The sequence below is a fragment of the Myotis daubentonii genome, chromosome 3 (assembly GCF_963259705.1).
Source record: "Myotis daubentonii chromosome 3, mMyoDau2.1, whole genome shotgun sequence".
Lineage (NCBI taxonomy): Eukaryota > Metazoa > Chordata > Mammalia > Chiroptera > Vespertilionidae > Myotis > Myotis daubentonii.
In genome coordinates, this window is record NC_081842.1 from 49,645,869 (window position 1) to 49,665,127 (window position 19,259).

Here is a 19,259-nt window from a genome sequence, read left to right on the forward strand (position 1 = left end):
CCCATCAGTCACCATATCTGCAGGCACCTTGATCTTGGACTGCCCAGACTCCAGAATATGAGAACTACTATATACTATGTTTGTTGTTTAAGCCACTTAGTCTGTGGTATTTTTGTTATAGCAGCCTGAAGGGACTAAGACAAGGGTCTAATTCTTGCTCATCATTATATGAGACCAGCGTAACTCTGATACCAAAATATGAAAAATATATTTTAAACGAAGAAAAAGACCTATATTCCACTTAAATAAAGATCCTTAAAAGTATTAGTTCTTCATAAAAATATAGGAAAGGAAATATATTATGATCAAGTGGTTTTTATCTTAGAAAGGAAGATTATACTTTACCATGTCAATAGACTGAAAATAAAATCATCTCACTAAATGCAGAAAAATATTTTTTTAATTTACAAATTTAATGTTTATGATTTTTTAAAAGCTTTGAAAAAACTAACAAGAGGGAATTTCCTCTACCTGATAAAAGACATCTATAAAAATCTACATTGTTGGGCCAGTGTTTCTTAGTGGTTGAGCATCAACCCATGAACCAGGAGATCACGGGTTCGATTCCCAGGCAGGAGCCATGCAGTAGGCAGCCAATTGATGTTACTCTCTCACTGATGTTTCTATCTTTCTGTCCTTCTCTTATACTCTCTCTCTAAAATCAATAAAAACATATTAAAAAATACAAAACCAAAACTACGTTATTGTATTTAATGGTGATAAAATGAATGCCCTCCCACACCAAGATCAAGAACAAGGCAAGGATATTCACTTTCCACTTGTATTCAGTATTGTACTGGAAAACCTGTTAATGGAACTAGGGAATTACAAACAAATAAGAGCTATACAAATTGAAACAAAATACACAAAACAGTTTTTATTCCAAATAAGAGGATTTTATATATGTAAAAAATACTGTGTAATCTACAAAAAACTGAATAGAACTAATGAATGAGTTTACCAAGATGACAGAATACAAGATCAATATACAATGATAAATTTATTTTTACCAACTCAGAATGTTTGTTTAGAAATTTAAATTTTAAAACAACCATCTATAACAGTATAAAAATAATTAAGGATAAATTTAACAAAATATGTGCAAGATTTGTATGCTTTTGAAAATAAAAATATTGTTACTAGAAATCAAAGAACTAAATAAGAGAAATAAATTTTTATCTTCTCAGATAAGAACATTGATTACTGTCAAGATGTCAATGTTCCGTAACTTGGTCTATAGAAATTTCAATAAAATCTCAACAAGCTATTTTGTATACAGTGATAAAATGATCCTAAAATGTATGTGGAAATGTAAAGGGCCTAAAATATCCCAAAGAATTTTGAAAAACTTCTAGAAATATAACATAGGGGAACATTTTGCAAACTTTGTGAGGGAATTATTTTTTGACTTTTTACTTATGACACAAAAAGCATGATCCATTTTTTGTTAAACAGCTAATTGTACTTCACCAAAATAAAAAATGCTTATTCGGTAAAACAAACTATTATGAGAATGAAAAAACACCACAGAGTGGAAAAAAATTGTAAAACACAAGCCACAAAAATCTTCTATCTAGAATATGTAAAGAACTCTCAGAACTGAATATTAGCAAAAGATTTGAACAAACACTTCACCAAAAGATATAGGAAAGGGGAAATAAGTACACAAATAGTTTCTCAACATTATTAATCATTAAGAAAATATAAATTAAAACACAGTGAAATACCGGTATACATTTATTAGTATGGCTAAATTTTTGAAAATGACAGTGTCAAATGCTAGCAAGGATGTTGAACTCCCACACATTTCAGGTAGGAATGCAAAATGGGAGAGCAATTTTAGAAATCAGTTTTTTCTATTTCCTGTCTAATCTAATAATGGGTAATATGCAAATTAACCATCACTCTGCCACAAAGATGGCAGCACCCATAGTGTCCCGAGCCCCGGCTGCGGAGCGAGGGTGTCTGGGCAGGCAGCACGCCCCAGCCCAGTGGACACGATGCAGGGGGCGCTCTGCACGTGAGCTGCAGAGGAAACACCTTTTCTGACCGCTCATTGGCCCCTGTATGCCACCACTCACAGTGTTCTTGGAAACTTGAGTAGTAAGAATCCAAGAAGGTGATCTAGGGTTTTTCCACCACACTCCTGGAGGAAAAAACTAAGGTCCGCTGCTGGATGGACTAAGAAATGTCATATCCTGCCCTAGCCAGTTTTGCTTAGTGGGTAGAGCCTGGGCCTGCAGACCACAGGGTCTGGGTTTGATTCTGATCAAGGGCATGTACCTAGGTTGCAGATTCCTCCCTGGCTGGGGCCCAGGTCAGGGCTCATGCTGGGCCCCAGCCAGGGAGGAATCTGCAACCTAGGTACATGCAGGGAGGAATCTGCAACCTAGGTACAGGCAACCAATCAAAGTGTCCCTCTCAGATTGATGTTTCTCTCTGTCTTTCCCTCTCTCTTCCAAGCTCTCTAAAAATCAATGGAAACATATTCTCAGGTGAGGATAAAGAAAAAAGAAAGAAATGTCATATCCTATTAAAGACACATCTTGAAAATGCCTAAAGAAAGTTGTCATTTTTTCATGGTGAAGGGACTGGACTCCGTGTTGAAGATACCTCGGCGGCTGTTGCAGCCAGCAGTAGCAGCAGCAGCAGCAGGGTGATGGAGCTGGCACCTTCCCCCGATCAGCCCAGTCACCTCCCTCAGAGGGAGGCCAGACTGTGGCTTAGGCTCATTCCCCATGGAGAGCATCAGGACATCCCATGAGGGCTCCCAGTATGTGAGAGGGGCAGGCTGGGCTGAGGGACCCTGCCGGAAGCCAGTCCATCCTTGCTGTTTCAAGGGACCTGGCATATATGGCATACGGTTCTTAATATGTTTGCTCACCTTCTTGGCGCTGTGTTTTAACCAAAGTCACCTCTCCGAGAAAGGTTGAATCCCCAGGTAGGGATTTTCCCCTGAAGTTAGGGAGGGAATAAAACCCCTCAACTAAGTGCCAGGCGGGTAATTAATCCCTTTAACTACGAACAATCATGCTTAAACTACATAATCTTTTCTCCCTGGAATGGAGATAAGAAACGCCCTAACCTTTGTAATAGAGATTGATAGGATTGAATCAACTGGTATAAATACAGTTGTAACAAGACAGAAAGACTCAGAACTCAGGAGACAGAATTCAGAAGACAGAACCTACACGGAGCCTAGAGACAGAAGAACTTCGCTGGCGAGAGCATGCCGGAGGATCCTGGACAGGGACTGGCCTCGGAGCCTGGAGGCGGAGCCTGGCGAGAGAGCATGGCAGGGATCCTGGACTGAACCTGACTGCGGAGATTGGCAGGAGAGCCTGACTAGAACCTGGTGACTGAACCTGGCTGGAGATCTGAAGCAGAACCTCTCTGGAGATCCAGACCAGAACTTGGCTGGAGATCCTGGCTAGGCTGCTGATCAACTGAACGCTGTCTCCGTGTCATTCTTTCTTCGCCGACTCCGTCTACACCTATGGGGACCCCTGGACCCGCTGGGGTTGGACCCCGGCATATGGCGCCCGAACAGGGACACCTAGGTAAGCGCCCCACACTCGGGACAGATCGGACTCCACCGTAGGAAGAAGGTGGATAGTCTTCGCCGACTCCGTCCACACCTTTGGGAACCCCTGGAACAGGATTCCCCTAGGTAAGCCCCCCTCCCCCATTGAGAACCCCCACACTCGGGACGGATCAGACTCCACCGTAGGAAGAGGGTGGATAGTCTTCGCCGAATCCGTCCACACCTTTGGGAACCCCTGGAACAGGATTCCCTTAGGTAAGCCCCCCCCCCATTGAGAACCCCACACTCGGGACGGATAGGACTCCACCAGGGTGCTACAGACCCCCCTATAGAGGATAAGTAGGGTAAGAAGGTGGATAGTACAGAACTTAGATTGAGAAGATGTGCCATACTGAGTCTAAAGAAAAAAGACTCTGTATTGATCTTTTAACATATATGCTTGCTAGCAGAGGAATTAAGGTTACTCCCAGTCAGACAGAACGTTTTAGACAAGAAGTATGTCCATGCTTTTCTGAGGAAGGAAAGGTAAATGTAATGGCATGGGAGAAGGTAGGCCCAAGGAGCCTTATCCTTAACTCCACTGCAGCCTTTCCACCCCGGGAAAGTGCAGGATTGGCAAGCTCTCCCTGAGGTGATAGATCAGGACTCAGGTAATAGCAGAAAGCGCCAATCCTACTCTTAAAATGGATACAAGAGAGCGTTTCAGGTTTTTCTTTTTAATGCTTGCTTTTAAAAAATAAAAAAGGGGGAATTTGCCGGGAGCCGGTCCATCCTTGCTGTTTCAAGGGACCTGGCATATATGGCATACGGTTCTTAATATGTTTGCTCACCTTCTTGGCGCTGTGTTTTAACCAAAGTCACCTCTCCGAGAAAGGTTGAATCCCCAGGTAGGGATTTTCCCCTGAAGTTAGGGAGGGAATAAAACCCCTCAACTAAGTGCCAGGCGGGTAATTAATCCCTTTAACTACGAACAATCATGCTTAAACTACATAATCTTTTCTCCCTGGAATGGAGATAAGAAACGCCCTAACCTTTGTAATAGAGATTGATAGGATTGAATCAACTGGTATAAATACAGTTGTAACAAGACAGAAAGACTCAGAACTCAGGAGACAGAATTCAGAAGACAGAACCTACACGGAGCCTAGAGACAGAAGAACTTCGCTGGCGAGAGCATGCCAGAGGATCCTGGACCGGGACTGGCCTCGGAGCCTAGAGACAGAGCCTAGCGGGAGAACATGGCAAGGGATCCTGGACTGAACCTGACTACAGAGATTGGCAGGAGAACCTGACTGGAACCTGGACACTGAACCTGACTGGAGAGCCTGGACAGAACCTGGCTGGAGAACCTAGCGAGGGAACATGGCTACAGAACCTCGCTGGAGATCCGAAGCAGAACCTCTCTGGAGATCCGGGCTGGAGATCCTGGCTAGGCTGCTGATCAACTGAACGCTGTCTCCGTGACATTCCTTCTTCGCCGACTCCGTCCACACCTTTGGGGACCCCTGAACCCGCTGGGGTTTGGACCCCGGCAGGACCCCTCACCCAGTGCACAAATTTTGTGTACCAGGCCTATAGTTAAGTCAATATAAGCTTACCACATGATCAAGGGATCCCAAATCTATGTATTTTTCCCAGATGGAATGAAAACATATATCCACTCAAAGACCTCTACATTAATGTTTATGGGAGCTTTAATCATAATGACCAAAAAACTGGAAAAGAAAATGTTCACCAACTGGTGAATGAGTAAGCAAGTTGTTGTGCATCCATCCAATAGAACACTCTCATTAAAAAGAAACAAGGTGTTAATATATTTAGCCACATGCATTGAACTCAGATACATTATTCTAAGTAAAAGAATCCAGATACTAAAGACTGCATACCATATAATTTCCTACAGCCTTCTAGAAAAGGCAAAATTATAGGGACAGAAATCAGATCAGTGGTTACCAGGACGTGGGGGTAGGGTAGGGGTTTGATTGTAAAGGGGCATGAAGAAAATTTGGGTGGAGAGGGTTATTATAGACATGTTCCATATCTTGATTGTAGAGGAGGCTACATACTTTCTACATTTGTCAAAACTTATCAAACTGTACACCTTACGAGGGTGAATTTTGTAAACATAAATTATATTGCAACAAACCAGACTTGAAAAAAATGGTAGGAAGTATGAGAGAATTTAGGTAATGGCACTTGCAGTCATGTTGGTGTTATCACAGTTTTGAGGTTAAATAATGTCCTGGGTCTTTTATCTCCCCCTCTCAATCCCTTTGTCAGTTGGGTTTTACCAAAGGTAATTCCATGGGAGATTGTATCCAGGAAGCAAAGTGAAATCTCGGTTGTTTACTTCAAAGTTTTCTTCCCCTATACATGGCTCTTGATGTAAGGTCAGGCTTCTGCCAGCCAACTTTCTCTATACAGACTTCTCTGTCTCTGGGTCCCTGTAATCACCTTTAACCCTTTCTGGTTCCCCTACATGCTGTCCACATTAAATTCTCCCCGAATTACTGAATTTAAATGCACCATTTTTTTTCCTATCAGAATCCTCACTGATAGAAAGAGCAACAACTCCTGGTCCTATCGTTTTTAAGCGATGAGCACTTAGGCTAGTCATTTCACATATTTGAGCTTTTATTTTCTCATCTGTTGCATATGAATAATGATACCTTCTGGGCAAGGCTGTTATGGGAATGAAGCAATGCTATACTAACGGAAAAACTTTTCATTAATATTGTTTCCCTTTCTCATTTCAGTCTCTCCCATTCATCACTGTTGTTTCTCTTTCTATTTTTTCACATGGTTCCATTTCTACCCTTCTTTTTAAGATAACAGAAATTTTCTATTATGTACAAATGCATAAGTAATTTACATAGGGGTGTATAATATGCAGAACCCTGTATCAATGGCTTAAATGTACCATGGTTTTGTTCCTGGAATAAACTGTTGCTATTTCTGCTGCTGCAGAACAGTTAAGTCAAACTTTTGAATTAGGTCAACAAAATCCACAAATAGGGTGGAATCTTTGGACTGTCTAAGCAGGGACAGATCTGGAATAAATCAGCCACAGATATCACTTGTCAGCATGCTGAGGGAGGCGTTTCAAATAAGGGTGGAAGGTACGTCAAGAATATTGGCTTCTGGTAGCATTATGATGCATCCGTTAAATCTGTATTGAGAGTTTTCCATCATGTGGATTCAAGCTAACATAATCATTTTATGGCAGCAATGTCTAAACAAGAGTCCACAATTAGGCTGTATTTTTATCTTGACTTGTGAACTATCACTGCCAACTACTCAGATTTCAAGCTTGTTGAGACATATGTTATCCCTGGAAACCCTTCATAAAAATGAAGCATTTTACTGTTCCACCAATTCAAGTGTGCTCCGGTCAGTTCCCCATTGAGATCCAAATTAACCATGTAATAGTTCCTATACTGGTGAGTAGAATTTTAAATGGCTTTTTAAGCAAAACCAAAAAGAACAAATTTATTTTTATTTGTGCAAAAACATAATATGGTTTGAATTCTCTCTTCTAGCTTTTTAAATAGTGAGACAGAATGAACTTGTGGGAAAAGACTGGATACGAAATTAAGATCTGTATTTGAAATCTGGCTCTGCTACTGCTTCTAGCTGTGTGATCTCATAAAGTCACTCAGTTTATCGAGCCTCGGTTTCTTTATCCATCAAATGGGGACCTGCTGGTGAGACAAATGAGCTAATAATGATCTAACACATTAGCATGCTACCTTTAGGACTTAATAACACTGTTTTGCAATTTGTCTATGTGAAGTTGCATAAAGAGATAGTAGGAAACGGGAATGGAGAAAAGTTTCAGACAGAGGCAGGGGAATGTTTGGGTTAAAAGGAAATTAAAATACTAGACAACAAGAGCAAGCTAAGAATGATCACAACGTCTGCATTTATAGCCCACATGTTGCAGTTCAGTATTTTTAGGTTTGTTAGTGACAGCTTCCCAGTATAGCAATGTTAATTATGAAGTAGCTGTCAGTTCCACTGACACAGCGCTGTTCACCTGACGGAGCTGAAACTGCTCACCATTTCCATACAGGATCCTTTAATTTAAGGGTCCAAAACATACAACTATAAATCAGTTTTGGTTTCTGATTATAATCTCCCAAAATCTTAGTTTGAAATACCCTAGTGATTTTTTTAAAAAACAAATCTTAGTACAATGAATTTCCAAAATATGGTTTGCAATTATCTGAGCTGGACAAAAACTTCAGGAAGATGTGATGGCTGTAAGGCTGAATGCACAATATTAAATGTATACTTAAATTTTCCAAAGCCCCAACTCCCATTTTTTACTAAAATGCCATGATCAAAGCAATAGGCATAATAAATACGAAGAGAAAGAATAGGAGGAGGAAACAGAGAGAGAGGTTGAAAAGAGGCTTGGGGAAATGTTCAGTGGAAAATCTGTAGAAATGATGTAAGAGAAAGCAAAGGCAGGGATTGGAGTAAGGGGTGTATAACTGAGACTATAAAAACTCAGAGAGAAAACTCACCATCAGGGCTGAGTTTGGGAGAAACTGCACAGACAGGACTCTAAAGTTAGAATCTCCTGACTTTTCACAAGGTAAGTTAAACATAAAAGCTGATAAAATATTAAGGTTTTTCTCCTTTTAGCTATTTTAAAATTTTACATCCTTTTAAATGTTTTGGTTATATTTTGATTTTGTTAAAATTAGAAATGTTTTTGGGGGTAATATTTTCATCTCTAAAATGAGTAAAAAATATAAGATAATTTTGTAATGCAAACTTCAGGTGGAGTTAATTGTTTGCTCAGACATTTCACATTTGTTATATGATTTTTTTGGCGTTTATATTCTATTTCAAGACAAAGAGAAAGGGAACTCAAAATGTTGTTTCTATATGTATGTTAATAGCATTAGTTTGCTTCCATAAAATATGTCCAGTGTTAGGAAATATCTTAATGTATAAGAGAGAACTGTTTATAAAAATAGGTAGAGAGGAAGATTTTTCTCTTATCTTTATTTCTATCAAAATTGGAGTCAATGAAACATCTCTAAATTAATTAAATTCTACATTCTTTAAACCTAAATTACCCTATGTTTTTCTTCTTATGAAACACAAATACACAAGTATGGTATTAATAACAGTTTAGAGTAGACAGATCATGTTTATTCTTCAGTATTTGCTGAAGTACTTCGGCTATTAAATGATTGAATTGAAAGTTAATCTGAAACATGTAGTTGAGTTCTGTTTAAGAACAAATTTAAAATTTTGTTTCAGGTTTTGTTCTGTGGAAACATTGTACATTCTATAAATGCAGTTTAGCAATGCAAACTACTGTTCCTTCAAATTACATTAATAGGTTGTGTACATTTAGAAGTGTGATTATTTGTTTCTGAGTTATTTTTCTAGAAATTAAATATGATTTATGATGATTTTAATGCCCCTATAAGCTGTGGATTTGATAGGATTATATTTAATTTCCTCCACAAAAACATCAGGCATTTTTTGTGTCTCCTCTTTACTTTGGCACTTAACCCTTCAGCAATCATAGAACTTGTGTTAAATAGAGATTCCAGTGGTTATGAATTCAAGTCTCCTCTTTGTAAGTTAATTGTACCATGGTTTCATTCAGTAAATTATTTAAGGTATTTAAGCTTCACATTTGCATTCTCTTCCTCATTTCTCAGGGTTTTGAACTGATTCTTCTGTAAGAAATCATAGAAAGAAGAGAAGTACATATGTTTAGTAGAGTTTGGTTGGGACATCAGGGGCCATAATTTCAATTTCTTGTTCAAATTCTTTCCATGATCTTAATATTTGTATAATAAAATTAGATTAATTGAGCTTGTCTTAAAGGAATAGAACTCAAAGTAAGCAATCCCAAAATATTACCCCAGCACTGTCACTATGCAGTTTTGCAAATTCAGACAAGCCTTAAGCACAGAGTGGGGCTCAATAATGTTCTGGGGAAGCCCCCATATCAGCATTTTTTTCCTACAATATAGAATGAGCAGCCAGTATGGCAGGATCTTGGGGTTAAGCTTTAGACATCATCTAATTTAACCTCCTTGCCAATAGTTCATCTTCTTTGATCCCTACCAACCAGACAACTATTGTTTAGATTCAATGGTGCTATGGGAGGAGCACAAGCTTTGCTTAGGAAACCATACTTCTAATCTCAGTTCTGACTTCACCAGCTTTCACCCAACCTCCTAGGGGTCCCTTTTCCATCAGTAAAAGTTCTCTCCTAGCCCTAGACATACCTCTCCCCAGGCCAGCTCCCAGGTGCTTGAAGATCTCTCAGGATAAAGGCATTTTATTTTTTGGCTGAGCCCTTATTTCCATCCTCCAAATATTTCCCAGGGTACCTCTCTGCAGCAGCGGTTAGCATCACCTGCCAGTAATTGCCAGTTTCTTGGTTGACTTGAACTGGCTGTTGCCCAGCCTTACACTTTCTCCCTAAAGATGTCCTGTCAGCTCCGCCCTCAGCACCAAGCACCTGCTCTCTCCTCTTCTTCACCCATTTTATATCTCCCCTTTATATCCTTCCCCTTGGGCAAGTTCATTGTCTTTGAACCTCACTCTTTTTATCTATTGAGGGTTTAAACTTGACAATTTCTAATGAGTACCCCTGTCCTCTCTAAAATTCTGTATTTCTAGGACACGTAAGTCTCTGAACATGTGAAAAAACACACTTTTAAAATATCATCCAACCCACCACCGGCACCCTGGCTGCTGACCCATGAGTCATAGCTGTGGCTTCCGTGGACCTCTCCCGGGGCTTCTTGGGGCCCCATGTTGGTGGTCGCATTTCCCTGCAAGCTCTGACCTTCCATCCATGCCAGGTCTCTAAGAAGGTTGGAAAGTGATGTGCTCTCTTCCTTGACTTCCTTCACAGCCCATCCCTTCCTAGCTGTTCCTTTTCTTTGTAAAGTGTAGTTTCTGTAGCAAGGTCCCTATTTCCCATAAGACTCATGGTGGCTCTGCTTTCCTGACGCAATCCTGACTATGCTATACTCTCAGGATTACAGAAACTATGTAAAAACCATGATTTTTCACAACATAATGAGTGACTTTTAAAAAGTGAGATCAATAAAAACATATTGTGCATTATAGAATAAAAATAAATTTCATATAAAATTATATTAAAATTCAACTAAATATTCGCTTTTGTTTTTAGAGCTTAAAGCATAATTATGTTTTGGGTGTAACTGAGATTTCTTCCCTTTGTTTCCTTCCCATTATGATATTATCTATAGTTGTATGATAATATTTTAATAGAACAATTATGGCTGCAGTTAATGACAATGTGTAATATACTGCAATGTGAAATAGAGAAATTGCCACTTGTAAGTCTCTTTAGTGAAATTTCCTTCCCCTACTCAATATTATTTTCTATAAAAAATCTAATTTTTTTTTACTTTACTATAATTCTAGATTCCAAAGACTAACTTTGTTCCTTAAAATGAACATGGAAAACAAAGGTTTTCTTTTTTCATAAAAATATGTATTTTTTGAAAAGTTGTTATATTCAAAGGCAATATCAGGATGGCAGCTATTATTTATTGAAAAACTACTTTGTGCCCATCACTTTGCCTATATTACTTATAATCCTTACAATAAACCTACAAAGTAAGTCTTTGCCCCATTTTCCCAATAAAGATATTAAACCAGAGAAGCTAAGTAACCCAGTCAGGAATCAGACCCAGGTCTCTGTACCTTAAGGACCACCCAACGTCTTTCTACCTATTCACTGTATTGTACTGGAAAGTATCCATATATTACCTGAAGTTAGGAAGCTAGAGTTTTTAAAAAAACAAAACAAGTTCTGTCAGTTCATTTATTAAAACAATATAATTAGAATATTTTCCATACAGATCGAACATGACTGTTATGAGGACAAAAGGAGATAGATGAGTACTTGCAAATGCTTTTGGTTTTAAGTTACATACAAAAATTGTGCTTGAAGGAAATGGAACATTCCAGGAAGACTGTGCTGTTAGAGGAGGAAATCCCTGGCAGGGCAATGATAGGGGCTTCTATCCCCACCAGGCTGTGAGCAACAGGGAGAGTGTCTTACTCGCTTTTATGCCCCTGGTATCTGATATAGTGTGTACCTAATAAGTGCATCCTGTTATTATTATAAAATGTATATTTTGTCCATTTACATTTTAAAGAGTTTTTCATTGATTATATTGGTTAGTTTAGTGTAATTAAAATATTTATTAATATTTAATTAAATATTATATATAAGTACAACGTGGGGAGAAGGGTGAAGGAGGTGATGACATTCCACATCATCCTGAGGCTTATTATGCCTTATTCAACTGCATTCATCCACTTATCCCTTTGAAAGCCTTTTCCTACCACATAAAAATTGCCTGCATATCAAATGGCCAAGCAGAATGTCATGTGCAGCTCTTCCAGCTTTTTCTGCCCATAGTTTTAAAGATTCATGTGTTTTTTTTCCTTTATTTAACATTAGAATTAAACAATAAATGCCCTTAACAGGGTTGTATACAATCACACAAATACTTTTCTATTTGTAGGTGACAATAATAATTCATGGATCTCAACATAAATTGATGTGTGATAAGGAGAAATCATGAACTGTACTGGGATAATTATTGGGGAATATTGATGCAAGTCCCTTTCATTAGAATGAGAATCTGCCAGGTGAAACATTAATTGACATACTGGGATTTTGGCATGAATTTTCTCACATATTGCTGCAGGAATAAAACTTGGGCAAATCTTCTCTAAGCTTTAGTTTCCATATCAGCAAAACAAAAATGTTAATATCTGCCCTGCATTCCTGTTTACCACCATATAAGGCTGCTCTATGCATTTATTCAAAATAAGGTTGACTCTATACCAGGCATGCTGTTGGGTGGTAAGACACACTGGTGAATATGACATCATTCTTACCCTGAAAGAGTTGACATTGACAACTAAACACTTTTCTAAACATGCATACCTGGGCTTTTGAATAATGAGATCTTCCTTTAAAGTGTCATTGTAGGTTTCTGCCTTCTTAAATTTTTGCAACTAGTAGTATTATTGAAAATTCCAAATGGGGGGGGGGACTCAAAATTTTACAATTTTGGAAGGCAATAGTGTCTGTAAAAGAATGAAAATGGTACCAAAGAGAATAAAATCAGTTAACACATGTATCATAATAAATTATCATGTTCCTGATTTGTATCATTCAGGGAAAGTCATTTTAAAGCACAGGTGTCTTCCACATTAGGAACACCTCCTCCACAGACGTTCTACTCTATAAGCAATTTGTTTTGGAGATGGAAAAATGCTTTATACTCCGGTGTTTGAAAACGTAAATTGTTGTTCTGGCTCTTCTCCTAAATGACTTTGTGGCTTTGGAAAATTTCCTACTGGCAATTGAAGAGCAATGAGAAAAGGAAAAGGACTCATTCCTGACATTTTAATTAAAACATAAAAATGGGAAATGTTAAATTTGTAAATGTCAATCTGCACCTTCCTTTCAGGATCATCTCATCACATAAAGCAAGATGACCATCACACAATGTACAGAAAATAACAAATTTCACAAAGAGACTTTTATTTATTTATTTTTAAAAATATATTTCTTTATTGATTTCAGAGAGGAAGGGAAAAGGAGAGAGAGATAGAAACATCAATGATGAGAGAGAATCATTGATTGGCTGCCTCCTGTACACCCCCTACTGGGGATCATGCCTGCAACCAAGGCATGTGCCCTTGGCCAGAATCTAACCTGGGACCCTTCAGTCTACAGGCTGACACTCTGTCCACTGAGCAAAGCCAGCTAGGGCAAGAGAATCCTATCTAATAAAAGAGAAACATGGTAATTAGCATACGTCCGCTACCCTTCCCATTGCCTAATCAGGACGATATGCAAATTAACTGCCAGCCAAGATGGCGGCTGGCAGCCAGGCAGCTGGAAGTGAACATGAGGCTTGTTTGCTTCAGTGACTGAGGACTCCAACTTTCCCCACTTGCCTTGCCGGCCTCTGAGCTTGCAGTTTGAAACATTGTAACAAATATAGAAGCTAAACAAAACCCCAGAAACCAGCTTTCAGCGAGCCGGGATCTCAGAGCTAGAGTTTATACAGAGTTTCGATTATAGAATGCAAACAAACCAGATACCTGCTTTCAGCAGCGGAGGCCTAAGAGCTGGAGCCAGAGCTAAACCTGGCCCAGAATAAAAAAATAAATAAAAAAAAGACCGGTTGGGAGCTTCAGTCCCAGCCTGAAAACAGCCCTCAGCCCCTCACCCAGACTGGCCAGACACCCTAGTGGGGACCCCCACCCTGATCCAGGACACCCTTCAGGGCAAACCATCCAGCCCCCACCCATGCACCAGGCCTCTGTCCTATATAGTAAAAGGGTAATATGCCTCCCAGCACCGGGATCAGTGGAGCCGTGAGGCCTCCCAGCACCGGGATCAGCGTGACAGGGGGCAGCGCCCAAACCCCCTGATGGCCCTGCAGCTCTGTGTGTGACAGGGGGCGGGGCCACAACCTCCCTATCCGCCCTGCTCTGTTCATGACAGAGGAAGGCGCCCCAACCCCCTGATCAGCCCTGCTCTGTGCCTGATAGGGGGGAGCTCCCCAACCCCCTGATCGCCCTGCGGCTCTGTGTGTGACAGGCTGTGGCACCCCAACTCCCTGATCAGCTCTGCTCTGCATGTGATAGGGTGCTGCGCCCCAACCTCCTCCCGACGGGCCCTGCTCTGTGTGTGACGGGGTAGAGCCATAACCTCCCCATCGGCCCTGCCCTGAGTGTGACAGTGGCGGTGCCCCAACCCCCTGATCGGCCCTGCTCTGTGGGTGATAGAGGGCGGCGCCCCCCCCCCCCCACGGGCCCTGCTCTGTGTGTGACGGGGTAGAGCCATAACCTCCCCATCAGCCCTGCCCTGAGTGTGACAGGGGGCGGTGCCCCAACTCCCCTATCGGCCCTACTCTGTGAGTGACAGGTGGGAGCTCCTCAACCCCCTGATTGGCCCTGCACTGTGCGTGACAGGGGGGAGCTCCCCAACCAACCCCCTGATTGGCCCTGCTCTGTGCATGACAGGGGGGAGCTCCCCAACCCCCTGATGGGCCCTGCTCTGTGCGTGACAGGGGGCAGCGCCCCAACCCCCTGATCGGCCCTGTTCTGTGCGTGACAAGGGGTGGCGCCTCAACCTCCCCATTGACCCTGCCTTGAGTGTGACATGGGGCGGTGCCCCAACCCCCCAATTGGCCCTACCCTGAGCATGACTGAGGGTGGCATCGCAATCTCCCAATCCTCTCTGCTCTGTGCATGACAGGTGACGGCGCCCCAACTCCCCAATCAGCCCTGCTCTGAGCCCGACCTGGGGCTGCACCTAGGGATTGGGCCTGCCCTCTGCCACCCAGGAGCAGGCCTAAGCCAGCAGGTCATTATCTCCCAAGGGGTCCCAGACTGCGATAGGGCACAGGCCGGGCTGAGGGACCCCCCCTTCCCCCGAGTGCACAAATTTTTGTGCACCGAGCCTCTAGTTTTATATAAAGGGCTAACTAAGCCCATGAGTATTTCTCAGATGTATTTTTGTGAGGCTGATATAGGTGATGTATATGGTCGCGACAGAGGCTATAAGTTGTAATTCAATTGCTCTTGGATGAAATCCTCAGTGATTTTAAACTTCTTATTTGAGTTTATAAGGCTCTAAAACTCATCCCCCACTTCTACCAGTAAAGTTCTAAGTGCCACAGCCACACTCAGTTCCCTTGTTGGTGGAGCCAGTTTCACTAAAGCTGTGGAATAGCAGCGCCAATAAGGAAGAGCCCGCAAAATCCTCGCCTCTGTATTCCAGCGAGTGTCTCAAGCACCTGATTGCTACACTCATCAAAGGAAACTAGAAACAACTCTCTTTCACACCCTGTTTAAACATCATTCATTGAAATACCAAGACTGTCTGGATAATGTCAAATTGTAATGCATCCTCTTGGTTGTTTAACATACGTTTTGCAGATTGTCTCAATAAAGAGCCCCCAATTCCCTCGATGGTTGTTGAGTATACACTTTATGTTCCCTGGAAGGAATTGGCTTCAAAGACCTGCCTACAGCTCAGTAATAATGACTTTTATACCATGTCATTAATCTTTCCACATTACCTTAAAGTTTACAGAATGTTTTCATGCACAATTTAGAGTTCCCACTGAAAAGTTTTTACCTGTGATAAAATACGAAGAAAAATGATGAAGTGTTTTTATACAGATGGCATATATCTTTATATATTTTAGTAAATGCATTAAATATAAATTAAATATTTGTATTGCTCTTATTTGGAAAACCTAAGGCAAAACCATAATAATTTATGCTATTTGTAAATTAATTATATAATTTTAAATGAACTATAATTAATTTAAATTTGGGGGATTCATAAAGTGAGTTTTATTAGACAATTTTGACAGTTTATGCATCTTGTTCAAGGTTACCAGGCCAATAAATAACACAGCAGGGACACATTCATATCCTTCAGCACAATTCTGAGGTTTTTTTTAACCATCACAGAGGTAATTTTCTTATATTGAATACCTACTCATTGACTGACTTTCATTTGTAAGCACTTATTAGTGCATCTAAAAAAGGATTTTGAGTGACATTGTGTAAAATATGAGTGTATATGCAATATTGTTGGTGGTTTTAGATAGCTGAAAATTCCTTTTATTAAAAATTCCTATTTTGTATCAACTAATTTGTATGTCCATTAATACTATTATTTGTGATTATTGTGAAAAATTTTAAATGATCATTTTACCTTCATAGACTATTAACTCTAAATGCAATAGAATAAGAATTCAATAAAATCTTTAAAATTTTTAATATCAATTATGTGATTTTAAAATTTTATCTGATAATACATTAAATGTTATACTATCTTTTCTTTCTCTGAGGAATATGACAGCACATTATGAAGTCTGGCACCTCAGCTCTAACAAATTTTGTTTTGAAAGTGTGGGGGAATCGAGCAAAATGACTTAAGCATAATGACAAAAAATGTAAAAAAACCAACATTTGAAAATAAGTAGATATACCCTATTTCATTCATTCTGATGTATGTTTAACATTTCTGAAATTAGGATGCCTTATACTTGATAGCATGTCATAATTTAATTGGTAGCATTTCTTCTTTCTTAAAATACATTTATAAAATGGGATCGCTTAGCATAAATTATATCTTACAATGAATGATCTGGAGGTCCTCTTGTCGGGTAAAATATTCAAGAGGAACATATTTATGTCAAGACCTAGATGCAATATTATACACAGACACGGCTGACTTGAGGGACAATACAAAGGTTTTTCTAGCTAAATATTCACCTGCTCTTATCATTACCTACAGTGTCTGCACTTAGAACAGAAAGGAACCAGATTTACTCACAGACTCTAAAAAAAGCTAGAAGCAACTTTATAGGTCAGTTATTTTACTCAGCCTACAGAAGAAATTTAAACTTAAAATCATACAGTGATACAGCCCCCAAGCCAAGGCAGTACCTGAGTCTCAGACATCTTAAGTCAGGTCTCTTTCTATGACCACAAGCCATACAGACTTTGTTAAGCATAGTCCCTTTTAAGCCCTCTTTTAAAATAAAAAATTAGACTCTGTTTTCTACTATTCCTAATGCTTTTCTCTATATCAAAAAGGCCTGGGTGACTATAACTTAAGGGACAGGGTAAAGGTTGTACTGAAGAGCATACTATTTTACAGATTTACTTAGGGTCCAAGCTGATTTGCCCCTTATATAGAAGATCATTTTTTAAAAATGTTTTTATTGATTTCAGAGAGGAAGTGAGAGGGGAAGAAAGATAGAAATATCAATGATGAGAATCATCATTGGGCTGCCTCCTGCATGCTCCCTACTGAAGTAATTTTCTTACATTGAATACCTTGTCATTGACTGAAAGCCTTCATTTTTGAAGTACTTAAAAGGGGGATTCAGCCCAAAATTGGGACATGTGACCTGACCCGGAATCAAACCAGTGACCTCTTGGTGTATGGGTCAATGCTCAACCACTTAGCCACAGCTGGGCAAGGCCACCATCATTTTCATAGTAAGAAGATTGTGGGCAGTGTTGTGGACAGGCATAGATTGTCATTGCCTAGTGTCTGAACTTGGGACCATTTATAGCATGTCCTATTATATCTCATTTAAATGCCTATGCTCTGTCAAAGTGGGAAGACAAGATAAAAAGTAATTTAAATTACTTTTAAGTCCTTTACCATTAAGCCCTTTATTTTTTTATTTTTGTTGAAAATAGGGCTGAATAGAGTATATTTTGAATATTTCCAATAAAAAAATAGGGAAAATAATTCCGGAAGTTATCAAGATTCACTCCAAAACTTAGTCTTCTTATGAGTGTGTGGGTTAAATCTGCTATCTATAAGTCAGATACTATTGAATTTCCTTAATCAACTGAGTAATATGTTTTTTTCAACACTAGCCTTCAAAGGTAGATAGTTTAAAAGGTTTTAGTTAAGCCCTGGCCAGCGTGGCTCAGTTGGTTGAAGTGTCATCCCGTACACTGAAAGTTCGCTGGTTTGATTCCCAGTCAGGGCACATGCCCAGGTTGAGGGAATAGGAGGCAGCTTATTGATGTTTCACTCTGACATCGATGTTTCTCTCTCTCTCTCTTCCTCTCTCTATAAAATCAATAAAAAGCATGACCTCATGTGAAGCTTAAAAAAAAGTTTTTAGTTACCGAAACCGGTTTGGCTCAGTGGGTAGAGCCTGCGGACTGAAGGGTCCCGGGCTCGATTCCGGTCAAGGGCATGTACCTTGGTTGCGGGCACATCCCCAGTAGGAGATGTGCATGAGGCAGCTGATCGATGTTTCTCTCATCGATGTTTCTAACTCTCTATCTTTCTCCTTTCCTCTCTGTAAAAACTCAATAAAATATATTTTAAAAAAAAGTTTTTAGTTAAAAAGTTCATTAGATCAGATCTGGCTAATATGCTTCTCTTTTTTATCTTAATTCTCTCTTACTCTAACACCTCCCTTCATCCCAGTTCTTTTGTTTTTAGATCAGTGATTCTCAATCTTTTCTTTTGCTACTGCAACTCACTGAACAGATTTTTTTACAGTAACAATGACTCACTGCAGAATTGATTCTCAATAATAAAAAAATCTTTCTTCATTTTAACAGAATTCTAATGTAATGCTGTTTTAAATACAATGAAATCAATTCCTTTACTACTAAAATTCCAAAGACTTTATATGTCCATGTGCTATCAATGTTCTAAAGGAATATTCAGTATATGCTGTTTCCCAAACTTAAATGATCAAATTTCACACCTCACCCCCTTGTTCCCTCCAGTACCACTCCAGGCACACATTAGATGATCCCTTCAGGATATAATAAGTTCTTAAATGTGCAGTCTTTGACGCAAAGGTTAAGTTGTTACACAGTAAAGATGTTTGTTTATTCAGCAGTATTATCTAAAAAGTGAAAATGCATGCACATTAGAGACCAATTAGCTAAAAATTAATGAAGTACACTGCAGGAAGCCGCCCATTGTCTTCACTAGCAGAGAAGTGCAAACAAGGATCCCAGAATGCTGGTGAACCTTGAACCCATGGCAAGGGCCAGAGTTATGCACGGATTGTCTAGTCCTGACAATGGCGGCTCAAGCTATTTCCTGATCAAATACAGAGTAAATCCTTCTAATATTTACTGACCTTTAAGATAGTCT

The 19,259-nt window shown here is 39.7% G+C and overlaps 1 protein-coding gene across 1 annotated transcript in view; it reads left to right on the forward strand.

Annotated features, from left to right (window-relative positions):
- The first annotated feature begins 8,036 nt into the window (after positions 1-8,036).
- The window catches only part of OSTN (osteocrin), a 51,249-nt gene continuing 40,026 nt past the window's right edge, over positions 8,037-19,259 (forward strand). The window contains exon 1 of the mRNA XM_059687386.1: positions 8,037-8,144. The gene's annotated coding sequence lies outside the window, so the exon portion shown is untranslated. The remainder of the gene's footprint in view (positions 8,145-19,259) is intronic.